This window comes from Dendropsophus ebraccatus, chromosome 9, assembly GCF_027789765.1.
Source record: "Dendropsophus ebraccatus isolate aDenEbr1 chromosome 9, aDenEbr1.pat, whole genome shotgun sequence".
Classification (NCBI taxonomy): domain Eukaryota; kingdom Metazoa; phylum Chordata; class Amphibia; order Anura; family Hylidae; genus Dendropsophus; species Dendropsophus ebraccatus.
Genome location: NC_091462.1, coordinates 49,575,224 through 49,602,128, shown reverse-complemented (window position 1 = coordinate 49,602,128; position 26,905 = coordinate 49,575,224). Strand labels below are relative to the sequence as shown.

At 44.1% G+C, this 26,905-nt stretch overlaps 1 protein-coding gene across 3 annotated transcripts in view; it reads left to right on the top strand.

Annotated features, from left to right (window-relative positions):
• Positions 1-26,905, top strand: part of ADARB1 (adenosine deaminase RNA specific B1) — a 142,015-nt gene that overhangs the window by 54,405 nt on the left and 60,705 nt on the right. The window lies entirely within an intron of this gene.

The window sequence follows — 26,905 nt, the reverse complement described above, 5'->3', positions numbered from 1 at the left end:
TTGCAAAGGAAAAACAGAGTGGTTGTCAATAGCGACCAGGCAGATCACTGGACAGATGTACCAGCTGGGATCTGATCAGATTTCTCAGCTTGTGGTTCACCATCTGTTGCAGAACTACAACTCCCAGCATGCTTAGACAACTAGCTTTTCAGCTGGTGCAAAACAGCTCGAAGTATGCCTGGTCAGCTAGTGCTTCAGTTGTTGCAAAACTACAACTCCCAGCATTGACCATTGACTGTCCAGGCATGCTGGGAGTTGTAGTTGTAAAACAGTTGTAAGGGCACGGATGTGGAAACGTTGTCTTAGGACGGCTGCCTTTTTTCCCCATATTGGAGTCCCTCCCACCCTGGACCAAGTTCCCATTGGTAACAACTAATCGCGTTGACCTTGTAAGTTGCTTCGAGCCCTACGCAAGCCGTTCTGTATTTTATTTAAATACCGTAATGATGTGTTGTCCTGTCATGTGGCCTCTGCTGCCAGTGCTAGTCTGCTGTGGTCACGTTTCCTTCTGGTCATCCCAGTAGCAGATAATGGGCCACTTTGAGAGGTGAGGAAATCTTATGTTTTTTCAATTTTTGATTAACCCTTTATACACAATACCAATAGTTAATTTTTATTTTCCTGGGAGAGACATTTATAGATCCCAAACAATCATCTTTGTGGAGTATTGGTCTATGGTTTTATCCACAGAACTCAACAGTGATACCCAGTAGGTGAAATGATGACGGTGATGCCAGTGTGTAGCTGTACGTTGCCCTCACCAGTTTGCTTATTGGTGACCATGGTGCTTTGTCAGCAGTGATACAATTAGGTTGAGCCTTACTTATGGGCCGGGAGCATGGCCATCTGCTTGTTTTTTTGTCTTTGAGGTGGAGTACTATTGACTATTGGTTGTCTAAGGGCTTTCTGCATTGTAAATCTGTGGTTTATTTAACTGAGAACTATAAAAAGAACCAGCAGTAGCCATTGAGGACTTTCTCTTGTACATGCCCTGTCTGTAGGCTGTAGTCTTGAGCTGTGGACCCGATGCTGGAAAGATGGGACTTTTGTCTATATAGACTGAGCTTCGAAGCATGCCTTCTTATTATAGTCTTGGCTAAATACAATGTAACCTGTAAATATCCAGTGTCAAAAGAAGAGAGTATAAACCTAACACAGTGCGGTGCTTACTGTGGTGTATGCAACCCTATAACATAACGGTTGCTGTAAAGTCCGCGCACAGTCGGGAATTAATGAATAACCAGAATTAGATTGACATCTAGATCGCTCTGCATACATAGAGCCTGCTGCAGCATTCCTGCCCCATCCCCCACACATAGATCCTGTCATTAGAAAGCTGATCACAGCATCCCTTAGCACCATACTAACATGTACAGCCGTACCTCACATTATGTGCACCAGTTCTGCAATGTGCAACTGAGATACTAAGAAAAGGCCTCTCACCATGTTCAGTTGTGGTATTCTTCACTAGGTCTTGTACGAAATACATTTTACCTTCTGTGAGATCTGTGTGCTGCTGTTCTATAATGTTCCACACGTCTCTCTGGTAGAAGGATGAGCTGCTGTTGCTTTAGTTGTGTATCATGCCCTTAAGTAAAAGGTGCCCACACACATTACACTGAAATTGATGAAAGTGGATGGTTTTAACCATATTGAGCGCTCTTCAGGTAAGATTTAACAAGGGGCGATCATTCCAGCTGACCAATCACACCTCGTCGTTGACTAGAAGGAAGTCAGATAGGCAGACAAAGATCTTTCCTTGAAAGAATATTCCCAGAACTGTAGTTTCTCCTGCCTTTGATTTCATTGGTCATGGCCTTTTGACTTTTTTTTTTTTTGGATCATGTAAGCACAATGGCCAATTTAGACTAAGGGCCCTATTCCACTGGACGATTATCGTTTGCATATCATTAACGATTAACGATCGCAAACGACCACTATTGCGAAAGACCTGAAAACGTTCACTCATTTCCATTGAACGATAATCGTTACTTATGATCGTAATTGCGATCGTTTTTTCTTCGCTATTTATTCGCTATTGCATTCGTATCTATTGCGAACGACCGAACGATGTCTTATTCAACGCGAACGATTTGCGAACGAGCAACGATAAAAATAGGTCCAGGTCTTATAAAGCGATCAACGATTTCTCGTTCGGTCGTTAATCGTTAACTGCATTTCAACCGAACGATTATCGTTTAGATTCGAACGATTTAACGATAATCTGAACGATAATCGTCCAGTGGAATAGGGCCCTAAGGCCAGGTTCACACGTCTTTGGTATACGATCTGTAAGTTTGCTGTATTTGAAATATTTGACTGAACCCTTCAACAAGGCTCCCTGCATTATAATTCATTATGGTGCAGTGAGTTCCCGAATGGCTTGATTTTATATTGTGTCAGCAGGTCACTATTAACATATGCACCAGTGTGTAAATACCTCCATAGACCTCTAATACCTGATTGAGGCCAAAGGAGTGTCATTGGTGCTACAGCACAGATTTCTTTTTTGCTCCAGTGAGCTGAATCCAGAGATAGAAAAAAACAAAAATTCTCCCTAGGCCTAACTAGGTGGCATCTGTCATACAGTATGTACACGTTCTAACACCCCAACATATATCCCTATTCATCTGATGTGAATGGCTTGATAACAGGGTTGCTTACAAACTTATTAAAGGGAACCTGTCACCCCCCGTGCCTGGGTGACAGGCTCCCGACCCCCCGTTAGAGCCCCATATACTTACCTAATCCCGCCGGGGCCCGCTTCTGGAGGTGGTCGGGTGACGGAGATCTCAGCCGCTGCAGCCCGGCGCGCACGCTGAGAGATGAGTCCAACACCCATAGAGAATGACAGGAGAGTCCAGCGCTCCGTCATTCTCTATGAGCGTTGGACTCATCTCTCAGCGCACGCGCCGGGCTGCAGCGGCTGAGATCTCCGTCACCCGACCACCTCCAGAAGCGGGACCCGGCGGGATTAGGTAAGTATATGGGGCTCTAACGGGGGGTCGGGAGCCTGTCACCCCGGCACGGGGGGTGACAGGTTCCCTTTAAGGTCTCTGCCTGGTGTAGAATGGCCATAGTTTTGAGACGTTTTGCTTATGTGTGCCATACCTGCCAGGTGGTTAATATTCGCATTGGTAATGCGCGCAAACCCCATTGGATCAAATAAGGGGTTGCACATATTACAGTCTCATTGCATCTCTGTATCCATGGAGACCCAAACCTCTGGATTAGCAGTGGATCTCACCTCTGATCAGTAAGCGGACCATTATGACAGATACAGGGGATATCCAACAATAAAATGTTTTTGAAACCTTAGTGACCGCTGTATCGGCTTTTTATGGAGGTCACTACTGGCCTTTTTATACATCGTCCACATGACAGCACCACATGGAGGATGTCACCCTTGACCTAACAGGAACAGGAAATACAGAGAGAGGTTAAAAGGGCACTTCCCCAATCCCACCTCCAGTGTTTTTCCTGTTCCTGTCAGGATCAAAAGGAATACAGAAGTTACCTGTGATCCTTCCCGGTCACGGGTCGGGACGATAGCCTCAGGTGGTGGTCCGGGGTGTTCCTCTGTTCCCCTCCAAGGTCCGGTCATGGCTCAGTGAGGGGTCCCTTGTGGATCCCTCGTGGTCCCAGTCTCCCTGCGGCGCTCAAAGCGGGTTGATGCAGGGAGACTATCCAGTTTGCCGCTTCCCCTCGCACGCTGCGGTGCGCCTGGGCCTACGCGCGTGGCGGACGTGACGTGCGGATGACGTCAGACGCCGGCGCATGCGTCCCGCATGGATTGCCGGGAGCGCGGCAGGACGTCTTTGGGCGCCAAATTCAAAACGCCTATCGGAGGCGGACCGGAAGTTCGGCGGTAGCGCCAGGTGACGCCAAGGTCAGTCGGGCCCAGCAGTATTTAATGGGAGATGTACCAGTCCAGCTCTCTCTCTCTCCTTGCCACTATGGATTCTCCTGCTGCTATAGGAGAGGCTGCTGAGTCTACTGCTACTGCCGGCTCCGTGAGTTAACCCCTTGGGGTCTCTTTTACATAGGAAGCAATCCTTTTTATGCTGATTCCTTTCCCTATAATTGTGTTTTTGGCTCTCTGCTTTCTCTTAGGGAGAAAAAGAGACACAAAAGAAACCAAAAAGTAGAAGATGTGTGGGCTGTAATGATAAGATACCTGATGATTATGCAAAACAACTATGTAAAGTGTGCTACAATAAGCTGCATCCCTCCTCACGTATATCCATCTCAGAGGAACTGCGCAAGGTTATCCGTCAGGAGATCAAATCTATATCTAAAACAAACCCCTCTACCACTACTTCTACTTCAGCTTCTGCGACCCCTCCCCCTGCTCCTCCACCCAAGAAGCGCAGATATGTTATATCAGATTCTGATTCTGAGCAAGAGAAGGAAGCTTCTGAGGAGGGTGAAATTCCTATTGATTCCACTCCTAAGGAGTCTGGGAAGTTTTACTTCTCCTCTGAGGATTCAGAAACCCTAATTAGAGCCATAAGAAGCGTTATGGGTATTGATGATTCTGAACAGCCTGTATCTATTCAGGATACTATGTTCGGAGGCCTTAAACCCAAGAAAAAGAAAGTTTTTCCCATTCACGAAAATATCCAGGATCTTATTAAAACTGAATGGAAGGAGCCTGAAAAAAGGCTGTTTATACCTAAAGAATTCAGTAACAGATTAAATTTTGATGAAAAGGATACTGCAACATGGGCTAATATCCCTAAAGTAGACTTTCAAGTATCCAAGATATTAAAAAAGACAATGCTTCCTTTTGAAGATGCCTCTCAGCTAAAAGATGCAATGGATAGGAAAATGGAGGGACTACTAAGAAAGTCCTGGGAAGCCTCCGCAGCCATGATTAATCCTAACATAGCTGCTACAAATGTATCTAGGGCGCTCTTCATATGGTTGGAGCAGTTAGAGGGCCACCTGGGAGGTACTACCTCGAGGGAGGAGATCCTTAAATCTATTCCTATGCTGAAGTTGGCAACAAGATTTCTGGCAGATGCTTCTGCCGAATCAGTCAGAATTGCCGCCAAATCAGCTGCCCTCTCTAATGCAACCAGAAGGGCCCTTTGGTTAAAGAATTGGCAGGGTGATGCAACGTCTAAAATAAAGCTGTGTCAGATTCCTTTTGAAGGTGATCTCCTCTTCGGCTCTTTCCTTGAAGAGATCTTGGATAAAGCGGCTGATAAGAAAAAGGATTTCCCTACACCAAAACAAGAGAAAGGTAAGAAACCTTTTCGTCACTATACACAGTACACCCACAGAAGGGACGAGTTTAAAGGTAAAGGCAAAGGAGGAAGATGGGCCTACCCAAAAGGAGGACGTGGCAGGGGATTCCTCCTTAATCCCTCTACTGAGGGAAAAAACAAGTGACAGCTCCAGAGTGGGGGGAAGGCTATCCTTATTCCACAGTCAATGGGAGAAGATAACAAACAATCAGTTCATCCTAAACATCCTGAAAAGTGGGTACTTAATAGACTTCTCCTCCCTTCCCCCCCAAAAATTCTGTATAACCCACTTCAAATCAAAACTAATGATGGATCGTGTGATGAAGGGGGTTCGGGATCTGCTTCTATTAGGGGCAATCATCCCTGTTCCCCAGGAGGAAATCGGTTTGGGTCATTACTCAACCCTTTTCCTAGTCCCAAAACCCAATGGGACTTACAGGACAATAATCAATCTCAAGCCTCTAAACCGATCTATCAAACACAAGAAATTCAAGATGGAGACAGTGAAAACTACCATTACCCTCATCCATCAGGGGGCATCACTAGCAACCCTAGACTTGAAAGATGCTTACTTCCATATACCCATTCACCCTGCGCATCAGAAATACCTCAGATTCGCAGTTCAGACACAGCATCAACTAGTCCATTATCAATTTCAAGCCCTACCGTTCGGAATCTCATCAGCCCCATGGCTATTCACAAAGATTATGTTGGAAGTAGTAGCCTATCTAAGAAAACAAGAGATAACCATTGTTCCATATCTGGACGATCTCCTGTTAGTCGCTCCATCTCCATCTATCCTTTCTATACAGATTCAGATAACTATTTCTATCCTACAGGATCTCGGCTGGATAATAAACCTGGACAAATCAGATTTAACACCAGCCTGCAGGAAGAGATTCCTGGGAATGATCCTGGATTCAAACCTGCAGAAAACTTTCCTGCCTCAAGACAAGGTGAATATGTTAATGACAAACATTGCCTCCTTCAGGAAGAAAAAATCCACCACAATCCGGAAGGCCATGTCGCTCTTGGGTTCTATGACCGCAACCATCCCAGCGGTACCTTGGTGCCAACACCATGTTCGCATCTTACAGGGCGATATACTTCATGTGTGGAACAGATCCCCCTTAACATTGGACAAACGTATGATGATTTCACAAAAGGTGAAGATTTCGCTCCTCTGGTGGCTGAAGGAGTCCAATCTACAGAAGGGTTGCCCTTGGAGTCTGGATCCAGTAGTCACGGTGACCACGGATGCCAGCCAATCAGGTTGGGGTGCTCACATTCAGGGTTTTCACTTTCAGGGTCGTTGGTCGGAAGAAATCAGTGCCCAGTCCTCCAACTTTCGAGAGCTGGCTGCAGTCTGGGAGTCTCTGAAAATGGCGGAATACCTGCTCCTCAACAACCATATAAAGATCTATTCGGACAACTCGACGGTGGTAGCATATCTTCGCCACCAAGGAGGGACAAGATGCAAACTTCTGCAGCTGCTATCCAGAAAAATCTTCTCTTGGGCAGAAGGCAAGGTGAGATCTATCTCAGCAGTCCATCTAAGGGGAGTGGACAACAAACTGGCAGACTTTTTAAGTCGCAAAATAATACACCCTGGGGAATGGGAACTCTGTTCCCAGATCTTCTATCAACTTGCAGACAGATGGGGTTTTCCACAGGTGGACCTGTTCGCCTCAAGATCCAACAGGAAGACAGAAGAATTCTTCAGCCTGAACCTTCGGGATTATCCAACAGCATTGGATGCTCTCCAACAAGACTGGAATTTTCATCTGGCCTATGCGTTTCCTCCTCTACCTCTCATCCCGAGAGCTCTACAAAAGATACGCTCCAGCAATACCACGGTTATCTTCATAGCTCCCCACTGGCCAAAGAGGAGTTGGTTCAGTCTCCTATCCTCCATGTCAATTCAGGATCCCTTTCCGCTTCCTCTCAGAGCAGATCTCCTATCCCAGGGACCTCTTCATCATCCGGACCTTCAAAACCTCCATTTAACTGCCTGGCTACTGAGAGGTCCATCCTCACAGCCAGAGGTTTGTCCTCTAGAGTAGTAAATACTCTTATGAAAAGTAAAAAAGAGATAACATCTGCCATATACCTTAAACAATGGAAGAAGTTTTGCTCCTGGTGTGGAGATCCGCCTCCGGATTTGACACAACCAGACATTCCTAAAATATTGGACTTTCTACAAGCTGGATTAGACAAGGGTCTCTCCTTAAGTACTTTGAAGGTTCAGGTCTCGGCTTTGGGATGCATTTATGATACCAGAATTGCAGAGCATCAGTGGATCAAAAGATTCTTCAGGGCAGTATCCAGAATCAAGCCGAAGATAAAAAATCTAACAGCGCCTTGGGACTTGAATACTGTTCTCTTGGGCCTCTCAGACAGACCATTTGAGCCCTTACATGAGATCTCTTTAAAACTACTTACCATCAAAACCGCCTTTCTTATTGCTATAACAACAGCAAGGAGAGTAGGAGAGATTCAAGCCTTATCTATTATGCAACCCTACTGTACCATTCTAGATGACAAAATAGTATTTAAATTAAATCCTGTTTTTTCTACCAAAAGTTGTGACCAATTTTCACAGGTCCCAGGATATTGTTATTCCTTCATTCTGTGACAATCCGAAAAATGAGAAGGAAGAGTCATTTCATCGCCTGGACGTAAGACGTGCTATTCTTCAGTACCTGGAAATCACAAAACCGTGGAGGAAAGATGAAAACCTGTTGGTCCAATTCCAAGGTCCTAACAAAGGTAAAAAAGCCTCCAAAGGTTCTATAGCCCGTTGGATCAAGACTGCCATCTGTGAGTCTTACTCGGCCAGAGGGAAAGAAGCTCCATCGGGTCTCAAAGCTCATTCTACCAGAGCCACTGCAGTCTCCTGGGCAGCCAAATCAGCAGCCTCTCTTGAACAAATTTGCAAGGCTGCTACCTGGTCCTCGCCTCATACCTTCTTCAGGCATTACCGGCTGGACGTGGGTACTTCCCAAGACATGGCTTTCGGGAGAAAGGTGCTACACGCTGTGGTCCCGCCCTGAAAGTCTAAGTTGGTATGTCTCCATGTGGTGCTGTCATGTGGACGATGTATAAAGCAAGAATTATTACTCACCGATAATTCACTTTTTATGAGTCCATCATGACAGCACCCTTAGATTTCCCTCCCTATGTGTTGTTGATCCTATGGTTTCGTTATAATAACACTGAGGTGGGATTGGGGAAGTGCCCTTTTAACCTCTCTCTGTATTTCCTGTTCCTGTTAGGTCAAGGGTGACATCCTCCATGTGGTGCTGTCATGATGGACTCATAAAAAGTGAATTATCGGTGAGTAATAATTCTTGCTATTCTGTTCCCAGCGGCTTTTTACGCGGGGCCAGAATAAATGCTACCAGCGCAGGAGTGCTGGTATCGCTGGAGATCAGTGGTCAGCATGACAGCTGATTTCCTGCTGTTACTACCCGGAGTGGTACTTTACCGCTTCGGGTAGTTTTAACCTGTTATATGCAGCTGTCAAGTCATGACCGAGGCATGTAACGGGTTCCAGTGGCAGGCGATGGCATACTGACCTGATCGAAAGTCCCGTGGTCTCCATGATGGTCTCTAAAATAATCCCGGCAGCCTTCTGAAGGCGCCCGGGGTTACCATGTATATGCCTCTACACAGCCATGCCAGAGGCTATACTATATATACTATACTATATGAAAAAGGAAGAAAAAATCCAAAGCACTCACCAGGCCGTCAGACGGTGGATTTATTTGTACAACGTAACAGGGCGGGATAGGTGATACAGGTGCGGGAGCGTCTCAGCAGACAACGTTTTTGTGCCGCAGCGCTTTGTCAAGTCTAGAGTACTTTGCTTTGGATTTTTTTCTTCCTCTTTCACATTGTACTGCCTTTGCCTTTACCCGAGCACCCCGACTTCCAGGTCAGCGTGGTATATAGTGGGACTTTTTCTTTTGTGCGCAATATAGTGAAACCATCTATTCAGACAGTGCCGGCTTATGTGTCTACCCCGTTCTATACTATATACTATACTAATGTACTATATCATTGATTATATTGCACGACACGCTCTGTAAAAAAAGAGGAAAAAAATGCACCAGAATTGCTGTATTTTATCAATCTGCCTCAGAAAATACGTTCTAAAAGAGATCAAAGTTTATATATATATATGTAGAGCTTGGTATCAATAAAAACTACACCTCTTCCTGCAAAAAATGAGCCCAAACAATCTGTCAGGTGAAAGATATGAAAGTTATGGATCTTGTATGCAAATTTTGTATTGACATAACTGACCCAGAGAATACAAAAATTATCATCTTTTAACCGCACACTGAAACAGGAAAAATGATAATTTTTCCAATTTTTCATGATAATTTGATGTTATTTACAAAAAACACACAAGATAGTGACCAAATTTTGCCTCTAATATAAAGTACATTGTCGTGAAAAAAAACTCAGAATTGCTAGTTAATGATTAATGTTAATGCATTATGGCGCTATAACTGTATAAAGGGAGACAGGTCAGATTTAGAAAATTTAGCTTGGTCATTAAAGTTCAACCTAGCTGCAGCACTAAGGGGTTACCATATTGCTGAACTGTTGGTAAACATAATAAACATATTTATGCTTACCACTCTGCACTCCCTGGTGCGGCAGTGTCCTCTTCTGAGTGACAGCCTGCTCAGCCAATCACTGGCCACTGCGCTGTCCTTTGTCCTCTTTCATTGATTGGCTGAGTGGGCTGTCACTCCTGAGACAAGTTTGTTTCGCTAATAGCGGGGCTGCAGTCAGCAGGGGACGTAGGCGAACCTGCTTTGGGACACTAGTGGAGAGCAGCGATGTAAGCATTACATGTTTACCAGCATCGCAACAATATATAAATGTATTTATTATATATATATATATATATATATATATATAATATGTGTGTATGTGTATATATATATATATATATATATGTATATATGTGTATGTATGTATATATATATTTTTTAAACTCTGGATAGCCCCTGTGTGTGTGAAATGGGGATATTAGTAGTAGGGATGTCACGATACCAGAATTTTGAGTTCGATACCGATACCATCTTTTTTTTTCCGATACTCAATACCATTTCGATACTTTTGAAAAAAAGCACTTAAAATACAAATATAATGACATCCCCCCCCCCCCCCTCCCCCAGACTGTGGGTATGATGCCCCCATGCACCACATTTTTATTTATGTGACTTTTTGATCACTTTTTTTGTTACTTTTAATGGTTCGGACAATTCCGCATGCAATGATGCCAAATGTTTATTTTTTGACATGAATAAAAGGGAAAGGCGGGGATTATTAGAACTTTTATTCTGAAATTTTTTTAATTGTCATCTGCCTCATAGGGGTTTTCGCCTTCCCCTGGATCAGCACAGTAGGATTTCCCTAGGTTTTTTTTTTTACACTTTTTAATTCCCTTGTACCTCCCAGCATACCTTCTTGTGCACTACAACTCCCAGCATACCTCCTTGTCCACAAAGAGGTATGGTGGGGTTGTAGTACACAATAAGGTATGCTGGGAGGTACAGTGGTGCAGCAGCAGCAGCCTCCCAACACAACTACTCCCAGCATACATCTTTGTGCACAAGAAGGTATGCTGGGAGTTGTAGTGCACAGAGGTATCCTGGGGGTTGTTGTGGTGTCAGGAGGCTGCTGCTGCACAACTGCAACTCCCAGCATACCTTCTTGTGCACTACAACTCCCAGCATATCTTCTTGTGCACAAAGAGGTATGCTGGGGGTTGTAATGCACAAAGAGGTATGCTGGGAGTTGTTGTGATGGGAGGCTGCTGCTGCACAACTACAACTCCCAACATATTTCCTTGTTTGTTATAACTCCCAGCATACCTTCTTGTGCACTACAACCCCCAGCATACCTCCTTGTGCACAAGAAGATATGCTGGGAGTTGTAGTGCACAAGAAGGTATGCTGGGAGTTGTAGTGGACAAGGAGATATGCTGGGAGTTGTGTTGGAAGGCTGCTGCTGCACAACTGCAACTCCCAACATCTTGTGCACTAGAACCCCCAGCATACCTCTTTGTGCAAAGAGGTATGCTGAGAGTTGTAGTGCACTAGAAGGTATGGTGAGAGTTGTAGTTGTGCAGCAGCAGCCTCCCGATCCCAGCATACCTCCGTGCACTACAACTCCTAGCATACCTTCTTGTGCACAAGCAGGTATGCTGGGAGGGGACTGGCCGGTGTGAGGGACCGCAAAGTGCAGCGGCGGATCCCGGGGGACGGAGGGGAGGGGTGGATGAAGGGCTGGACTGGCGGTGCAGAGGTGGCTGCCGGGGCTGACAATGGGGGGCAGGACTGGAAGGACGCAGCCGCGGCGGGGGAATAGTTAAATAACTGCCACCCGTAATATCGCGGGCTGCAGTCATTAGCAGTGGGGGCCGCTCCATATACAGCAGACTTCTGCTGCATATGGAGTGGCTTGGGGGGGGGAGTTAAATGCCGCTGTCAGTTGTGACAGCGGCATCTACCCTGTAAAATAGCCGGCACTAGCGATCGCTTTATGCCGGTTATTTGAAGTTGGCGCCACCGGGAGCGGAGGAGGGGACACCAAGGGGCGGCACACAGAGAACACGGCCGGCGCTCAGCTAGCTGCCGGCCGTGGTCTCTGCGCTGTACTTTATATTAAGCTGCGCTATTATGCAGCTTAACATAAAGTATCGATACCAGGAAATCCTGGTACCGAACCGTTTTTCTGCCCGAAATATCGATAGTAGTATCGATATTTCGGTGCATCGTGCAACACTAATTAGTAGATACCATATTTTCCGGCATTTAAGGCAACTGGGCGTATAAGACGCCCCCTGACTTTTAAGGAGATTGTCGGGGGTTCGCCTTATACACCGGAAAATGTTAAAACCTGCTGTCAGACAGGGGTTAACTGCAACTAAATAAAAAAAAAAAAAGTTAACTCACCTTGGACCTGTTCCCGACATCCGTGCATCTCCTGGCCCTCTCCCGGCGCAGGCAGTGTGATGTACACTGCCTGTGTCGGAGGCTTTGGGTAATTGTGGAGCCTCTGTGATTCTCCCGAAGCTCTTCCGGCAGCAGAGCTTCTCCGATGAGACGCCCTACTGCTCGGGAGAGCTTCGAGGATCCCCGGCGCAGGTAGTGTATGTCACACTGCCTGTGCCGGGAAAGTCGTTTTATACACCGGAAAATACGGTAAGTATTAGTATGTATCAACTAATCTACGAGGGTGGGTTCAGACTACGGAATTCTCGCGGATAAATGCTGCGGAATTCCGTTGCCTGTACGCGCTCACGGCCATGCGCCTGACGTGACAATTCTTTCAGTGGAATGCGGAATCATCCGATCCATAGAATGGTGTCTATGGAGACGGCGGAAAGACGATGGAATTCTGCGAAAATTGCGTAGTCTGAACCCACCGTTAGGGTGGGTTCTAACCTTTAGTTAAGGCCAGAAATGGATCATAAATGGATTGGAGCTAGGCATGAGCAGGAACATCGGCTGTTGGATAGGAAACACTTTCTACACCACCAAAACCCAGAGTTTTGCTGAAATCGATCGTAAAGGCATATAGTTCACTACATAGTCTATTCCCAATAGTTTGGGAATAGGGAGACATCACAGCGACTCCACAAATCAGGAGAAGTGTACTGTAGCACATTTCAGCTCCCGGCTCAGTTTCTGTCCAGGTGGCTGCATTAACCCCTAGGCGACCTAGGACTTACCGGTACGTCCTGGAAGTCTGTCCCCAGACGGCCCTGGACGTACCGGTACGTCCTGAGCTATGAAGCGCGCTCCGAAACGGAGTGCGCTTCATAGCAGGTGGGGGCCGGCTGCAATCAGATTGCAGCCGGCACTTCACCGTTAATGACCCGCTGCAGCGTGACATTAACTCCTTAAATGCCGCGGCGTTTAAGTGTAAGTGACAGGGGGAGTCCCCTGTCACTTACCGATCTGGACCGGTAAAACGGACCGCCGGAGGTCTCTCACCTGCCTCCATGCGGTCCGATCGGCGCTCTGTTCTCTGAGCCTGCACAGACAGGCTCAATGGGCAGAGCGCCGATAACACTGATCAATGCTATGCCTATGGCATAGCAATGATCAGTGTAAAAATCCAAGTACTGTATGTAAAAGTCCCCCAAAGGGACTTAAAAAGTGTAAAAAAAAAAGAAAAAAAGTTAAAAACACCAACACACTACCCCAAAACCCCTCCCCCAATAAAAGCTGAAATAACCCCCATTTCCCATTATATAAATAAAACATATAAAAATAAATAAACATATAATATACCGTAGCGTGTGTAATTGTGCGATCTATTAAAATATAACAAGCGTCATTGTGAACGGCGTAGACGAAAAGAGGGAAAAAAGTGCGCGGATTACTGATTTTATGTTACATTAAATATAAAAAAAATAAAAATTATAAAAAGTGATCAAAACGTCCAATCTTCACAAATATGGTATTAATAAAAACCAGAGATAATGGCGGAAAAAATGACACCCCATACAGCCCCGTAGGTGAAAAAATAAAACCGTTATAAGCGTCACAATAGGCCCATTATATTATTAACTAATTGCCAAAAAAAGGATTTCATTAAAAAAAAATATATAACATTAGAGGATCTGTGTAAACATGCATACGGTTGTGTTTGGACTGACCTATAGAGTATTAGTATCATGTTGCTTTTACCATATAGTGCTTTACGTAGACACAGGAACCCCCCAAACGTTCCCATATTGCATTCTTTTTTTACGATTTCACCTATTTATATCTTCATAAATAATATATTTGGGATTCCGTCATACATGTTATGGTAGAATGAAAGACGCCATTACAAAGTACAACTATTCCTGTAACAAATAAGCCCTTACATGGTTTGTAGATAGAAAACTGAGAGTGCTAGAGCTCTTAGAAGGGGAGGAGGGAAAAACGAAAACACTAAGATCAAAATTTGCGCGGCCCACTGGGTCATTTTGGGCCTGGTCCTCAAAGGGTTAACAACACTGCAATCACTGAGCTCAGGGAGATCAGTGAAAAAAATCCATTGAAGTACTCACATTTAAGAGTCTCTATTGATACATTGGCCCCTATGAATTTAAATATGCAAAAAAGGGGTCCCTGGCGTCTCAGTTGTAAGTCTCCAAACACAGTAATAGCCAGATATCCCTCCAGGGAATAAAAACCTATTGCAAGTATGTAAAAGTCAGACATTCATTGATACATACATTACCAGGTCCACGCTCCGGCTTGCTTCGGGGGCTCCCGGCACTCAACCGATCAGTGCACTGCCTTGCCCCAGCGCATTGATCGGCTGAGTGCTCGGAGCCCCCGAAGCGTGGACCCGTTAATCTGCAGTGGATCAATTGTGTGTGTGAATCCATCTTACAGGTGAAAAAAAGGTTTTGTGTAGAGCGGCGGCAACTAGTCACCTGGGCGGGAAGCCTAGTCACTGCTCTCTGCCTGTTTTTGCGCAGTGCGGGGGAGATTGTCAGGCAGGCCACTGGCAGATCTCTCTGCCTGTCAGTCTTGTTGTCCTTGATGCAGGATCTATTCCCCTGAAACTTTTTTTTTTTTAAATGAACTATAACTAGGTCTTATTTTTGCAGTGCTAAAATTTTAAAAAGGGGGCTTATTTTTTAGGCTTTTTTTTTTTTTTTTATGGGGGACACAATGTGTGAGTGTATATAAATATTACATTTGGTATCGCTCCATCCTTAAAAAAATAGGCAGAAAATGGTGTTTCTCCATACAGTGACCAACATAACAAAAACTCAATGACATGACTGTTTTAGGGTGTGTGCACACTACGGAATTGCCGTGTATAACCCACAGCGTATTTCGTCGTTCGTACCCGCACATGGCGGCGCGCATTTCCGCCTGTGCCATAGACACTATTCCATGCACCGGCGGAATGCGCATTGAAGTGCGCAAGAAGTGACATGTGAATTCTTTCGGCGGAATGCGTAATCACGGGGGAAATGCGCACCGCCGCGTGCGGGGATGAGCCACTGAATACGCCGCAGTTTACACGCGGCAATTCCGTAATGTGCACGCACCCTAAGGGTACGTTCACAAGTACAGGATCTGCAGCAGATTTGAAATTGCACATTCAAAGCAAATCTTCTGCAGACCTGCTGTAGTTCTTGTATGTGTGAACGCACCCTTACCCTGAAAATGAACTTAACAGAGAAGTCCCAACAAATTGGGGGGGGGGGGGGGGGAGGAGAGGCAGCAACTAAAAGGGGTTATCCAGTGCTCCAAAAACATGACCACTTTCTTTCAGACTCAACACGACTCTTGTCTCCAGTTCAGGTGCAGTTTGCAATTAAGCTCCATTCACTTCAGTGGAACTGAGTAGCAAAACCCCGCACTGGATAACCACTTTTAAGTCACCTGTCCCTGTGCCTCTTGTGCCGCTCCTGGGTCCTGCTGATGGCTAACAGAAGTAATTTTAAGCTGAAAATGTGATGTGCCTGGCTTTTCCAACTGCAACGCCATGGCCTGGCTAAGCAATTGCCCACTCAGTGACTGGGGCAGGACACTGATTGGCTGAGCGGGCTATCACTCAGCCCGGTATGTGATGTTGAAGCTAGAAGACACCAGCGGGACCAGGGAGCGGAGATATGGGGCTCAAGGATGGGTGAATTTAGGTTAATTATTTAGTAAGAATTCTTCTTTAAGGGGCCATATTCTAGGAAGATGGTGTTTTTAATCAACAAGTTATATGTACTCCATTGCGGTACTACTTTTCAACTTTTCTCTAGCTTTGTTGAAGATAACCTATTGTTTTCTATGCAAGATGCTATTATTGAGCAAAAGTAGTAAATGTATCCACCATAAGCAGTGGCATCTGTAAAGCTGCATCACAGCATTTCGAAATTTCCTCAGTTTGTTTTATTATTGTGATTGTTTTGCCTAGATTTTTTATTTATTTAATTTTTTGTAATTTGTTTTTTCTTCATCTTTAGTACATTATTATGGAGTGGCCATCTTGTACGGCATTTAGAGAGATGTGTTACAGCAATCCCCATAGCTGCAGGTCATGATCTGGGTAATCGCTTGTAGGGGACTGGTTTTACAAAGGTAATGGTGGGAGAGCTGGGATGGATCTGAGAACTGAGCTTCAGTGAATGGTATCTTCTCTATCTGTTGGTGTCACTTTCTCTGTTATCCTGTTTGTGATCAGGAGAATGGGAAGTGATCTTTTGATTTTTAGTAATGTGGAATATTTAGTTTTGTGATCAAAATGAGGGGAGCATAACATAAGGGCATAGTACTATGTACTTCATTACTTTCATCTTACTTTTAGAGTCACCACTGCCCCCTATCCATCTGCTACTTGTAGGGAGAAATCTGTCAATCATCTGCAGATGGACAGAATGACATATATGCTGCCTTCTACTGGATGTAGGTTTTGTAAACCCACAGTACGTTCTGGTATAGGGGACAGACTACAGAAAATGGCGTCTCGGTCCCCATGTTATACTACCCTTGTAAAGGGCAACATAACATGAATGACAGGTTCCATTTAATGTTAACAGCAAATGCTGGTTGTATATGCTAGATAAATGTTCTTTCAGCAGCTCTATCCTATGTAATGTGGGTAACACACCTGGTGCTGCCTTTCTCCCGGGCAAAAGGGATTAGATTGAGCAAGATGTAGGCATTTGGATCCCAGTTTTTACTATTGATCCTGGTGGTTTGCAAAATGTTTTTGTTTTTCGGTTATTATAGATATTAGAATTTTACAGACAAGCAGACTAGTGCCGGTGGCCATTATTTAGGATGTGTTAACCTAAAGTGCTAATAGTATAGTGGAAAGCTTCATCACTACTAATAGAAATAGTTTGAGAAAAATGGTGTTAAAACTGCTTCTGTGGTGAACCTATTTACAGAACCATGTGTAGGGACTGGTCACGGCTCATTAAGTCTGAGAATGGAACTAAATAACATCGCTCCTTAACGTTGTGTACTCTTGAAGGATATTGCATCTGTGAGCAGATGGTGGAAAGAAAACAAGTTGTAAGTTGTTTTGTCCTGAAGAGTTATAGGAAATTACTATGTGCTGTAACTGGAGCTTTTTCTGTATTTATGGCTCTGTAATTAATTTAGACTTTGCAATACTAATGACGACCAGGCTAAACAATGAGCCAGCTGAAGTACTCATGCCCGTGTTTGGATGGATATTGGGCTTGAACTGAAATACATTTCTTTGGTTGTATTTTCTGCTTCAGTGCCATGTTGCTTATTTCCCAGCATTAGTACTTTGTACACTTGTCAGTCTATGAATCGCTTTCCAATTTTGGTGCTGTATTTGCTTTTCTTAAACATCCCACATTACCCAGTTTGACTGGAATCCAAACCCTCAGGTGCTGCTTATACAAGCTGTTGCCAAAATGAATGTGTACATTATGTGAGCGCGTGTTGCAAGCTTTCCCAAGGTAACTTTTTGAGTGGGTGAATGTATTGTATTATATTCTGGAAAAACAAAGGATCGAACTGGTGTGTGGAAAGAATGACAGCTTGCACGCTTTGTTCTTTGTTTGGTCATGATGTGACATTTATTTTCCTGCACTATAGCCATCTGTTACCTTTTAGCCAGCATATTTTTTTTTATGTCAATTAGAGATGACCAAATCGGGTTCGGGTTCGAGTCAATCCGTACCCGAACGATCGGCATTTGATTAGCTGGGGCTGCTGAACTTGGATAAAGCTCTTAGGTTGTTTGGAAAACATGGATACAGCCAATGACTATATCCATGTTTTCCACATAGCCTTAGGGCTTTATCCAACTTCAGCAGCCACCGCTAATCAAATGCCGAAAGTTCGGATCGACTCGAGCATGCTCGAGGTTCGCTCATCTCTAATGTCAATGTTTATTGGTAAACCTTTAACAAAAATGACACCTATGCAGTATATGTACCCATTCTTTACCTTTTCACTGCCAGGACTGGTTTTAAAGTTGATCAGTCATCACACTGTGCCTCTCTGAAATTAGGGCTAAGTATGCAGACTTGTTCACTCTCCTAGTAGCTAAAATGACAGAGGAGCGAGGCAGACATAGTTATGAGTTGCTCCTCTCACTGTGATTAATGAAAAGCTGTGTATGCAGGTATATATAAAATGGAAAGCTGTGTATGCAGATATATACATCATTCAGCTGTCAGTGACAAGGATAGAGCGGCAAGGGGAGTACTCACCTCATGGGTACCTTGGGCTCATAACTCCAAAATTGGTGTATTCTATAATTGTTCCTATTAGTCAGACAGCACAGTATTTTCCATCAGTCACAATGTACTCCTCCGTACGCAAGAATTTTTTTTAAAGTAGCCACCTGGCACATTTACAAACATAGTCACCAATTGTACAATTTTGTATCAAAACAAAAAAACATATAGTTACCCTTTCATTAAAACTTTAAGGTTTCGTGGGCGGCAGGATACGCTGTGAAAAAGCTTGCTGCTGCTTTCCCGATACAGGCATGCGCCAGGTTTGGGTTTCTTTCAGCAGTGCTTTTTATTGCATTGCAATTAATGCTCGGTCTTTTCCTAAGCACCTGCCTGCCCTGGAGCACTGGTGCGGAGGGCACAAGCCTCCAGCAATTCCCCTCTGTGAATTGGCTTCATTAGAATCAGTGGAGCCAGGTCACAGAGGTGAGTGGATCTTGCCACACTGGGGGCAGTGGGTGCCCCCAGTGCTTTGTGGTGGGCTTGTGCTCGGGAAAAGACCTGCAACGAGCGCGGGCCCAGGCAGCAATTAAAAAAAAAAAAAGGGCCGCACCGATCCATTAAGGTAAAAAAACTAGCAGTGATGTACCTGATGCTGCAAGTAAGCACGCTTGGCCAGAAGGCTGAACTACAGGTCGTATGACTCGGTGACGATCTATAAATATCTCAGCCAGTAAGTGATTATATGGGAAACTACTGTAAAGATTTAATTACTACATTAAAGGGCAATTCCAGCGAACATTTTTTTGCTTTCAAATCAACTATTATCAGAAAGAGCCAGAGATTTGTAATTCTCTTAACTACTGGAAGACCTGAGATTTTTTTTTTTTATCAGCTGCTGTATGTCCTACAAGTCTGACATACAGCAGCTGATCAATACTGGAAGACCAGCGATTTTTTTTTTTTTTTTTTTTTTTTTTTTTTTCCAGAGAAGTAAATTACAACTCTCAACTTTCTGATACCAGTTGATTTGAAAGGAAAATCATTTTACTTTTTAAGAAGTTTTACTTTCTATTGTATACTTCAAAATGGAATCAAGTTTTATATATAATGCAAATCTCCCTTTATTCCCAATCCTGGCTTTCAGCAGTGTCAGCTGTAATTACTACTGTGCACCAAATACATGAGTCCAATGCCATAAATGTGCACTATATTAAAGGACAACTACGGCGCAGATGATAAAAAAAAAATAAAAAATAAATAACTGACGCTCCAGTTGGTGTCTTCATTTTTTCTTTGCTTCCTGGTTTGGGCTTTCCCATGATGCACTTTGTCTCCTGTGATGTCTAACTGACTCTGTAGAACTGTTAGATGGCTTACATCTTGTTCTGCCAATCAGAGCTAAGCAACATGAGTCATCTGACAAAGGTAGGCTGGCCTAACAGGGCATAGACCCGCTTCCCTCTTGATGATGTCTGTCACAAAATGGCTTCCACAGAGCAGCCTGGGGTCAACAGTCATTAGGTAAGAAGGAGTTTACTTCACTTCCTGGTGGGGATTGAGGGGGGGTGGGGGGAAATAGGGAGGGGGCAGATAGGTGATTGAAGCATATTACAAAGTTATATAACTGTTTCAATTACTGGGAAAAAAAGCTTTTCACCTGAGTTGTCCTTTAATCTCCAGTATAAGTAGCACAGTATGTACTTGCAGGATTTGTGGCTATTTTGTCAAAACCTGCAGTGAGTTGCCCCCAACCCTCCAGTCTTTCTCCCTGTAGGAGCATATAGACTGAAGTTTTCTTCATTAGACAGTCCTTTTAAAAAGTAAGAAAAAGATGTTACTGTGCTTTAGAACAATGAAAAAAAATTGGCTAAGTGTTTGAGGCTACTTTTAAAGCTACAGATTACTATTCATCCATACAAATGTCAAAACGTTTTAGCTATTGGATTTAACACACTAATGCACTTCTTTCTGTTTTTTCCCAAGGTATGTATTTGTACCTCCTGTATGTATTGTGTCTGTGGTACGTTTTCTTTGGCAATGCTTTGAGTCCAGCTGTGTTACATTTCTCATATGTTTGCTCATAAACCGTTGGTTTGGTGGCTTGTGTTTCCTGATATTCCCGCATTGCTTTTCTATTTTACCAGGGATTTCCTCCTCAAAATTCTTTTAGCAGGCATATACCAGCTACTTATACCTCTATCCAAAATGTCTCTGTTGCAGAATCTACGGTTAACCCCTTCTGGACAGGTCCAGATAGCACCTTTAGGGACCAGAGGCCCTTTTTTTTTATTTATATATAAATCTGACCTGTCACACTTTGATAAGTTATAGCATCATGTAGCTATAACCACAGTGTGATTCTGAGATTTTTCTTTATAGTGACACATTTCACTTTAGGTTAGTGGTAAATTTTGGACAATTTTCTTGTGAAAAATGGCCACATTTTGTGAAAAAAATTACATTGGCATTTTTATTATTGCTTTAGGGGCTATGGAAATTGTGTGTGTTTTGTAGTGTGTATGTGTGTGTATGTATATGTGTATGTTTATATTCTATAACATTTTTTTTTTTACTTTATTTTACTATCTCACCATGGGGAGAGATGACAGGCAGAATACATTACATTGCAGTGCAGATCAGCAATGCAATGTTCCTGTCATAGACAAGGCTGGTCAGACTCCGGGAGGCCTTCAGTTGACACAGCAAACCTGGGGGCTTTGCGATTGCTCCACAGCCTATATGGTGAACAGAGGAAGAATTCTTCCTCTGTTCTGCCCTATAGATGCTGCAATCCAGGCTCGGTCTGGGCAGTTGCAGCAGGTGCCTAGTCATCACTGACAGCTGGCAACCACTGCGGATGGAGCAGGCTCCGCTTCTGTGCCCATTTCATTTGAAGACTTAACTGTACATCCGTGAGCAGGCGATCCTGAAGGGGTTAAAATCCCCTAAAATCTAGAACAATGGTTTAGGGAGGCCTTAAAGTACCAGCCTTCCCTAGAAATGAACGAATATACACTGCACCAGTAATACAACAGGCCTCAGCACAGCCAGCACGTTCCATTTGTTTTCCAGTAATCTTTTTGATGGACTTTTCATTCCCACCTGCAGTTGCACAAGAAATTATTTCTCATACCGCTGAAGTGATGGATAGAAGCTGCAATACCAGGCACAGCCACTACACATTGTATGGCACTGTGACTGGTAGAAGAAGGTGGCACCCTCTGACAGTCTTCTTTAGTAATGCCCCTCTTGCATTCCCCTATATTAGATGCACCTTCTGTAAAGTCCCCATAGCAGAGCCCCACCTCTCTTTCTAGGCCCCTATAGTAGATGACTCCTCTTCGACTAACATCATAGTAATGGTCCCCTGTTGTAACGCTCCCCTCTTGCAGTCCCAATATAGTATGGGCGAACAATACAGCAATAACAAATAGCAATGGAGAGCTGGGAATCCAGGGTGTAGAGGAGCAGTTAGTGGCTGCCATCTTTGATTGAAGGAGACCCACCTTAACCAGAACTCCTGCATCCTTAACCAGCATCCTTAACCAGCATCCTATTACCAGCCATAGCTCTGTACTTTGCAGTGCAGCGTATTTGACAAACGTGTTTCCTCTCCTCCCCAATTATGTTTCTTTGTTCCGTTTAGGAAACAGAAAAATGGAAATGGCAAATTAACAAACTAAAAGCTTGTTGACTTCAATGAAATACAAAATTGATGTGTACTCTCCTTTCGTAGACTTATTCACCACCATATGTTGTGAAATGAATAGAAAATAGAGTCAAGACATTGACAAGGTTAGAAATAATGATTTGTATTTGAAATAACATTGTTTTTACATCAAACTTTGCTTTCGTCAAAGAATCCTCCTTTTGCAGCAATTACAGCATTGCACACCTTTGGCATTCTAGCTATTAATCTGTTGAGGTAAGCTGGAGAAATTGCACCCCACGCTTCTAGAAGCAGCTCCCACAAGTTGGATTGGTTGGATGGGCACTTCTGGCGTACCATACGGTCAAGCTGCTCCCACAACAGCTCAATGGGGTTCAGATCTGGTGACTGCGCTGGCCACTCCATTATCGATAGAATACCAGCTGCCTGCTTCTGCTGTAAATAGTTCTTGCACAATATGGAGGTGTGTTTAGGGTCATTGTCCTGTTGTAGGATGTAATTGGCTCCAATCAAACGTTCTTCTTTGTGATCCAAACACCTCAAACTTGGATTCATCCGTCCACAACACTTTTTTCCAGTCTTCCTCTGGCCAATGTCTATGTTCTTTTGCTCATCTTAATCTTTTTCTTTTATTGGCAAGTCTCAGATATGGCTTTTTCTTTGCCACTCTGCCCTGAAGCCCAAAATCCCACAGCAGCCTCTTCACTGTAGATGTTGACACTGGTGTTTTGCGGGTACTATTTAATAAAGATGCCAGTTGGGGACCTGTGAGGCGTCTGTTTCTCAAACTAGAGTCTCTAATGTGCTTATCTTCTTGCTTAGTTGTGCAACGCGGCCTCCCACTTTTTCTACTCTGGTTAGAGCCTGTTTGTGCTGTCCTCTGAAGGGAGTAGTACACACCGTTGTAGGAAATCTTCAATTTCTTAGCAATTTCTCGCATGGAATAGCCTTCATTTCTAAGAACAAGAATAGACTGTCGAGTTTCAGATGAAAGTTCTCTTTTTCTGGCCATTTTGGGCGTTTAATTGACCCCACAAATGTGATGCTCCAGAAACACAATCTGCTCAAAGGAAGGTCAGTTTTGTAGCTTCTATAACGAGCTAGACTGTTTTCAGATGTGTGAACATGATTGCACAAGGGTTTTCTAATCAATTAGCCTTCTGAGCCAATGAGCAAACACATTGTACCATTGGAACACTGGAGTGATAGTTGCTGGAAATTGGCCTCTATATACCTATGTAGATATTGCACCAAAAACCAGACATTTGCAGCTCGAATAGTCATTTACCACATTAGCAATGTATAGGGTGTATTTGTTTAAAGTTAGGACTAGTTTAAAGTTATCTTAATTGAAAAGTACAGTGCTTTTCCTTCAAAAATAAGGACATTTCAATGTGACCCCAAACTTTTGAACGGTAGTGTATAATTGGCTCCTACAAGAAATATGGGGAAAAGATGTTCCAGGTAAAATCACCCCAAAAGACAAGGGAGCACTGCCTCTGCCTGGAGAAAAAAGGTTCAGTCTCCGGAGACTTCAAGCCGCCTTTACCATGAGAATGGTGAATCTGTGGAACAGTCACCCCAGGATCTGGTCACAGCAAAAACAGTAGAGGGCTTCAAAACAGGCTCAGACATAGATGCATATGTATAGAACCCACCCATCATCCCTCCCTCTTCCCTTCATCTATCCCCTCCTTGGTTGAACTTAATGTGTCCTTTTTCAACCGTACTAACTATGTAAGGCTAGGTTCACACTGCGTTTTCAGCATCCGTTTAACGCATCCGTTTTTTGCAAAAAACGCATGAAAAACGGATTGCAAAAAACGGATTCATTTGTGTGCATCCGTTTTTCCATTGACTTCCATTATAAAAAAAAACGGATCCGTTTTTTTTGGCGGACCAAAACGGACCAAAAAACGTTGCTGACCCTATTTTTCTGGACGTTAAAAAAAACGGATCCGTTAAACGGATGCTGAAAACGCAGTGTGATCCTAGCCTAATTATGGATGATAACTGAGCACAAATGATGCAAGCTGATCAGAATAATAAACCTTTTGAAACAAATTTTGCAACTGCTCAGTTTATTTCTGTTATTCTGTTGCCAAAATGGAATTAAGGAGGAGAGTCAAACCTGGATGTGAGCAATGCAGCCTGAGGGTTTTTCCTAGGATGTTGAAATAATGTACTAAACTTTTATGGTATACAATAAGGTATGATTTTTGCAGTAAGATAGGGGTGAAATAATATCTATATGATTTTCCAAAAATAAGACCGTCTTATACTAATTTTCGCTCCAAAAGATGTGCTTTCTTCTTTTTCCATGAAGGTCACATGCCCAGCTGGGACAGAGCATACAGTATGGTGGCTTCCGGCCACCAGGGGGAGCTCACCACAGCACACTTGTATAGCACAGCAATGACAGCGTATGGTATTGCGACAAGCGATGGGTTAACAGCAGGCTGTGTGCTGCTCTCCATCTGACAGTAGGGGATGGTGGCAGGCGACGGGCCTCTTGATGCCTTGCCTGCGCATTTACAAGTGACGGCTGCAGAAGGGAGCATCGGGTGTTGGTGGTAGGTGATGGCCTTCATGTCCTGCATGCAGCTGCTCTGCAACAAATGGTGATGGTAGGGGACAACAGTGGCAGGCTAAAAAGAATTACAGCTGCATGCCCTGGTGTTCTGTTCGGCCGGAATGCTTCCAAACAAAGATTTTCTAGGTTTTACTTTTTGGGGAGGCCTTAAACTTAGCAATTCAGCAAAACCTCTACTAGTTCTAATTTTCAGGGAAACTGGGTATATATATAAAATTTGGTTTGGAACAACAGCATAAATGCTTTGTGTAAAACCACCCTAAGGCTACAAACACACTTGCCGGATCCGCAGCGAGTTATCTCGCTGCGGATCCCGGCCCTATTCTTTCAATGGCAGACAAAATCGCAGCAGAGATGTACATCCTTGCTGCGATTTTGTCTGCAGCCGCCCCATTAACCCCCCAGCCGCCGGAGATTATACATTACCGGGTCCCCGCTCCTGCTTGCTTTGGGGCAGGAGCGGGGACCCGGTAATGTATAGCCTGGCCGCCCCCCTGCTGCCCCGATCGCCTCCTCAGCAGCCCCCGGCCGCACGATCCCCCCCGCAGCCCCCGGCGATCGGCTATACATTACCGGGTCCCCACTCCTGCCCCGGTAATGTATAATCTTCGGCGACCGGGGGTTTAATGGGGCGGGCTGCAGACATAATCGCAGCAGGGATGTACATCTCTGCTGCAATTTTGTCTGCCATTGAAAGAATAGGGCCGGGATCTGCAGCGAGTCTCGCTGCAAATACGCAGCGAGATGACTCGTGCGGATCCGTCAAGTGTGTTTGTAGCCTAAGGCTATGTTCCCACAGTGTTTTTTTTTTTTTTTTTTTTTTTTTTTTTTTGTTCAGTATTTTGGACAGTGTTTTGCAACCAAAACCAGGAGTGGATTGAAGACACAGGCTATATTCATACACTGCCATTAAATAGCAGCCATCCACTCAATTTCAACAAATTACCAATATTTTTTAAAAAAACGCCATTGTTTTAAAATAATTATTTGCCAGTGTGGGACCCTCTGTGTGAAGCCTAAATCTGGAAGGTTTTGGCTATGTTCACACTACGTATATTTGAGGCTGTATGTTTGAGGCTGTATAGCAACCAAAACAAGGAGTGGATTGAAAACACAGAAAGGCTCTGCTCACATAATGTTGTAATTGAGTGGATGGCCGCCATTTAATGGCAAATATTTGCTGTTATTTTAGAACAACGGCTGTTATATTGAAATAATGGTCGTTCTTTACTGTTATATTCCAGCCATCCACTCAATTTCAACATTGTGTGGACAGAGCCTTTCTGTGTTTTCAATCCACTCCTGGTTTTGGTTGCTATGAGGACCTGACATGAGGACCAAATACAGCCTCAAATATACATAGTGTGAACCCAGCTTTAGGGTGCGTTTACACAGAAAGATTTATCTGAAGGATAGATCCCAGTCTTTCCCTTATGACCTGATCCCTGTTTATAGTCTGTTCCTGGTTTTGGCTTCAAAGATCTGTCAGATAAATCTGTCTGTGTAAATGCACAGTTCTAACTCTTTACCTGCTCTCTAGTGTGTGTGTACTAGCAACCTTAGTACAGGAATCATCAAGCTTTGTTCCTACGCTTTTGCAGCATCTCTTATTTACATTATTTGAACCTAAACTAACTGAGCTGCAATGTGATCACCATTACCAGGCGCATCACATTGTTCATAATGGACTGTTGTGAAGTCATGTTCTGTCAGCTGCTGCTTATTAAGCTCTATCTCCGGTCTTATGCAGTTCTGTAAGGCAAATATGGGAACACAGTCTTTGGGCCCTATTACACGGCCCGATCTACAGAAGGAATAGCCAACCTGTCAGATCAGAGCTTGCTTCCTCCTCGTTCCCTGCTCACTGTCTGTGCTATAACACACACAGACATTGAGCATGAGTGTGTGTGTGTGTGTGTGGGGGGGGGGGGGGAGTTGTGGTCAGCTGCCTGGACGATCTTTAGGCTGTCCGAGTGGCTCATATAGAAGAGCAGCGGTCTGTTGCCACTGCTCTTATTACACGGGCAGCAGACCAACGATATCATCATTGTGATTTTAGAACAACAATCAGCCGACAGCTATTACACGTAATTATCGCCCGAAATGGTCGGTAATCAGCCAAGTATAGACAATAATAATTTTGTGTAATAGGACCCTAAGGGCCCTACTACACCGACAGATATTTGACC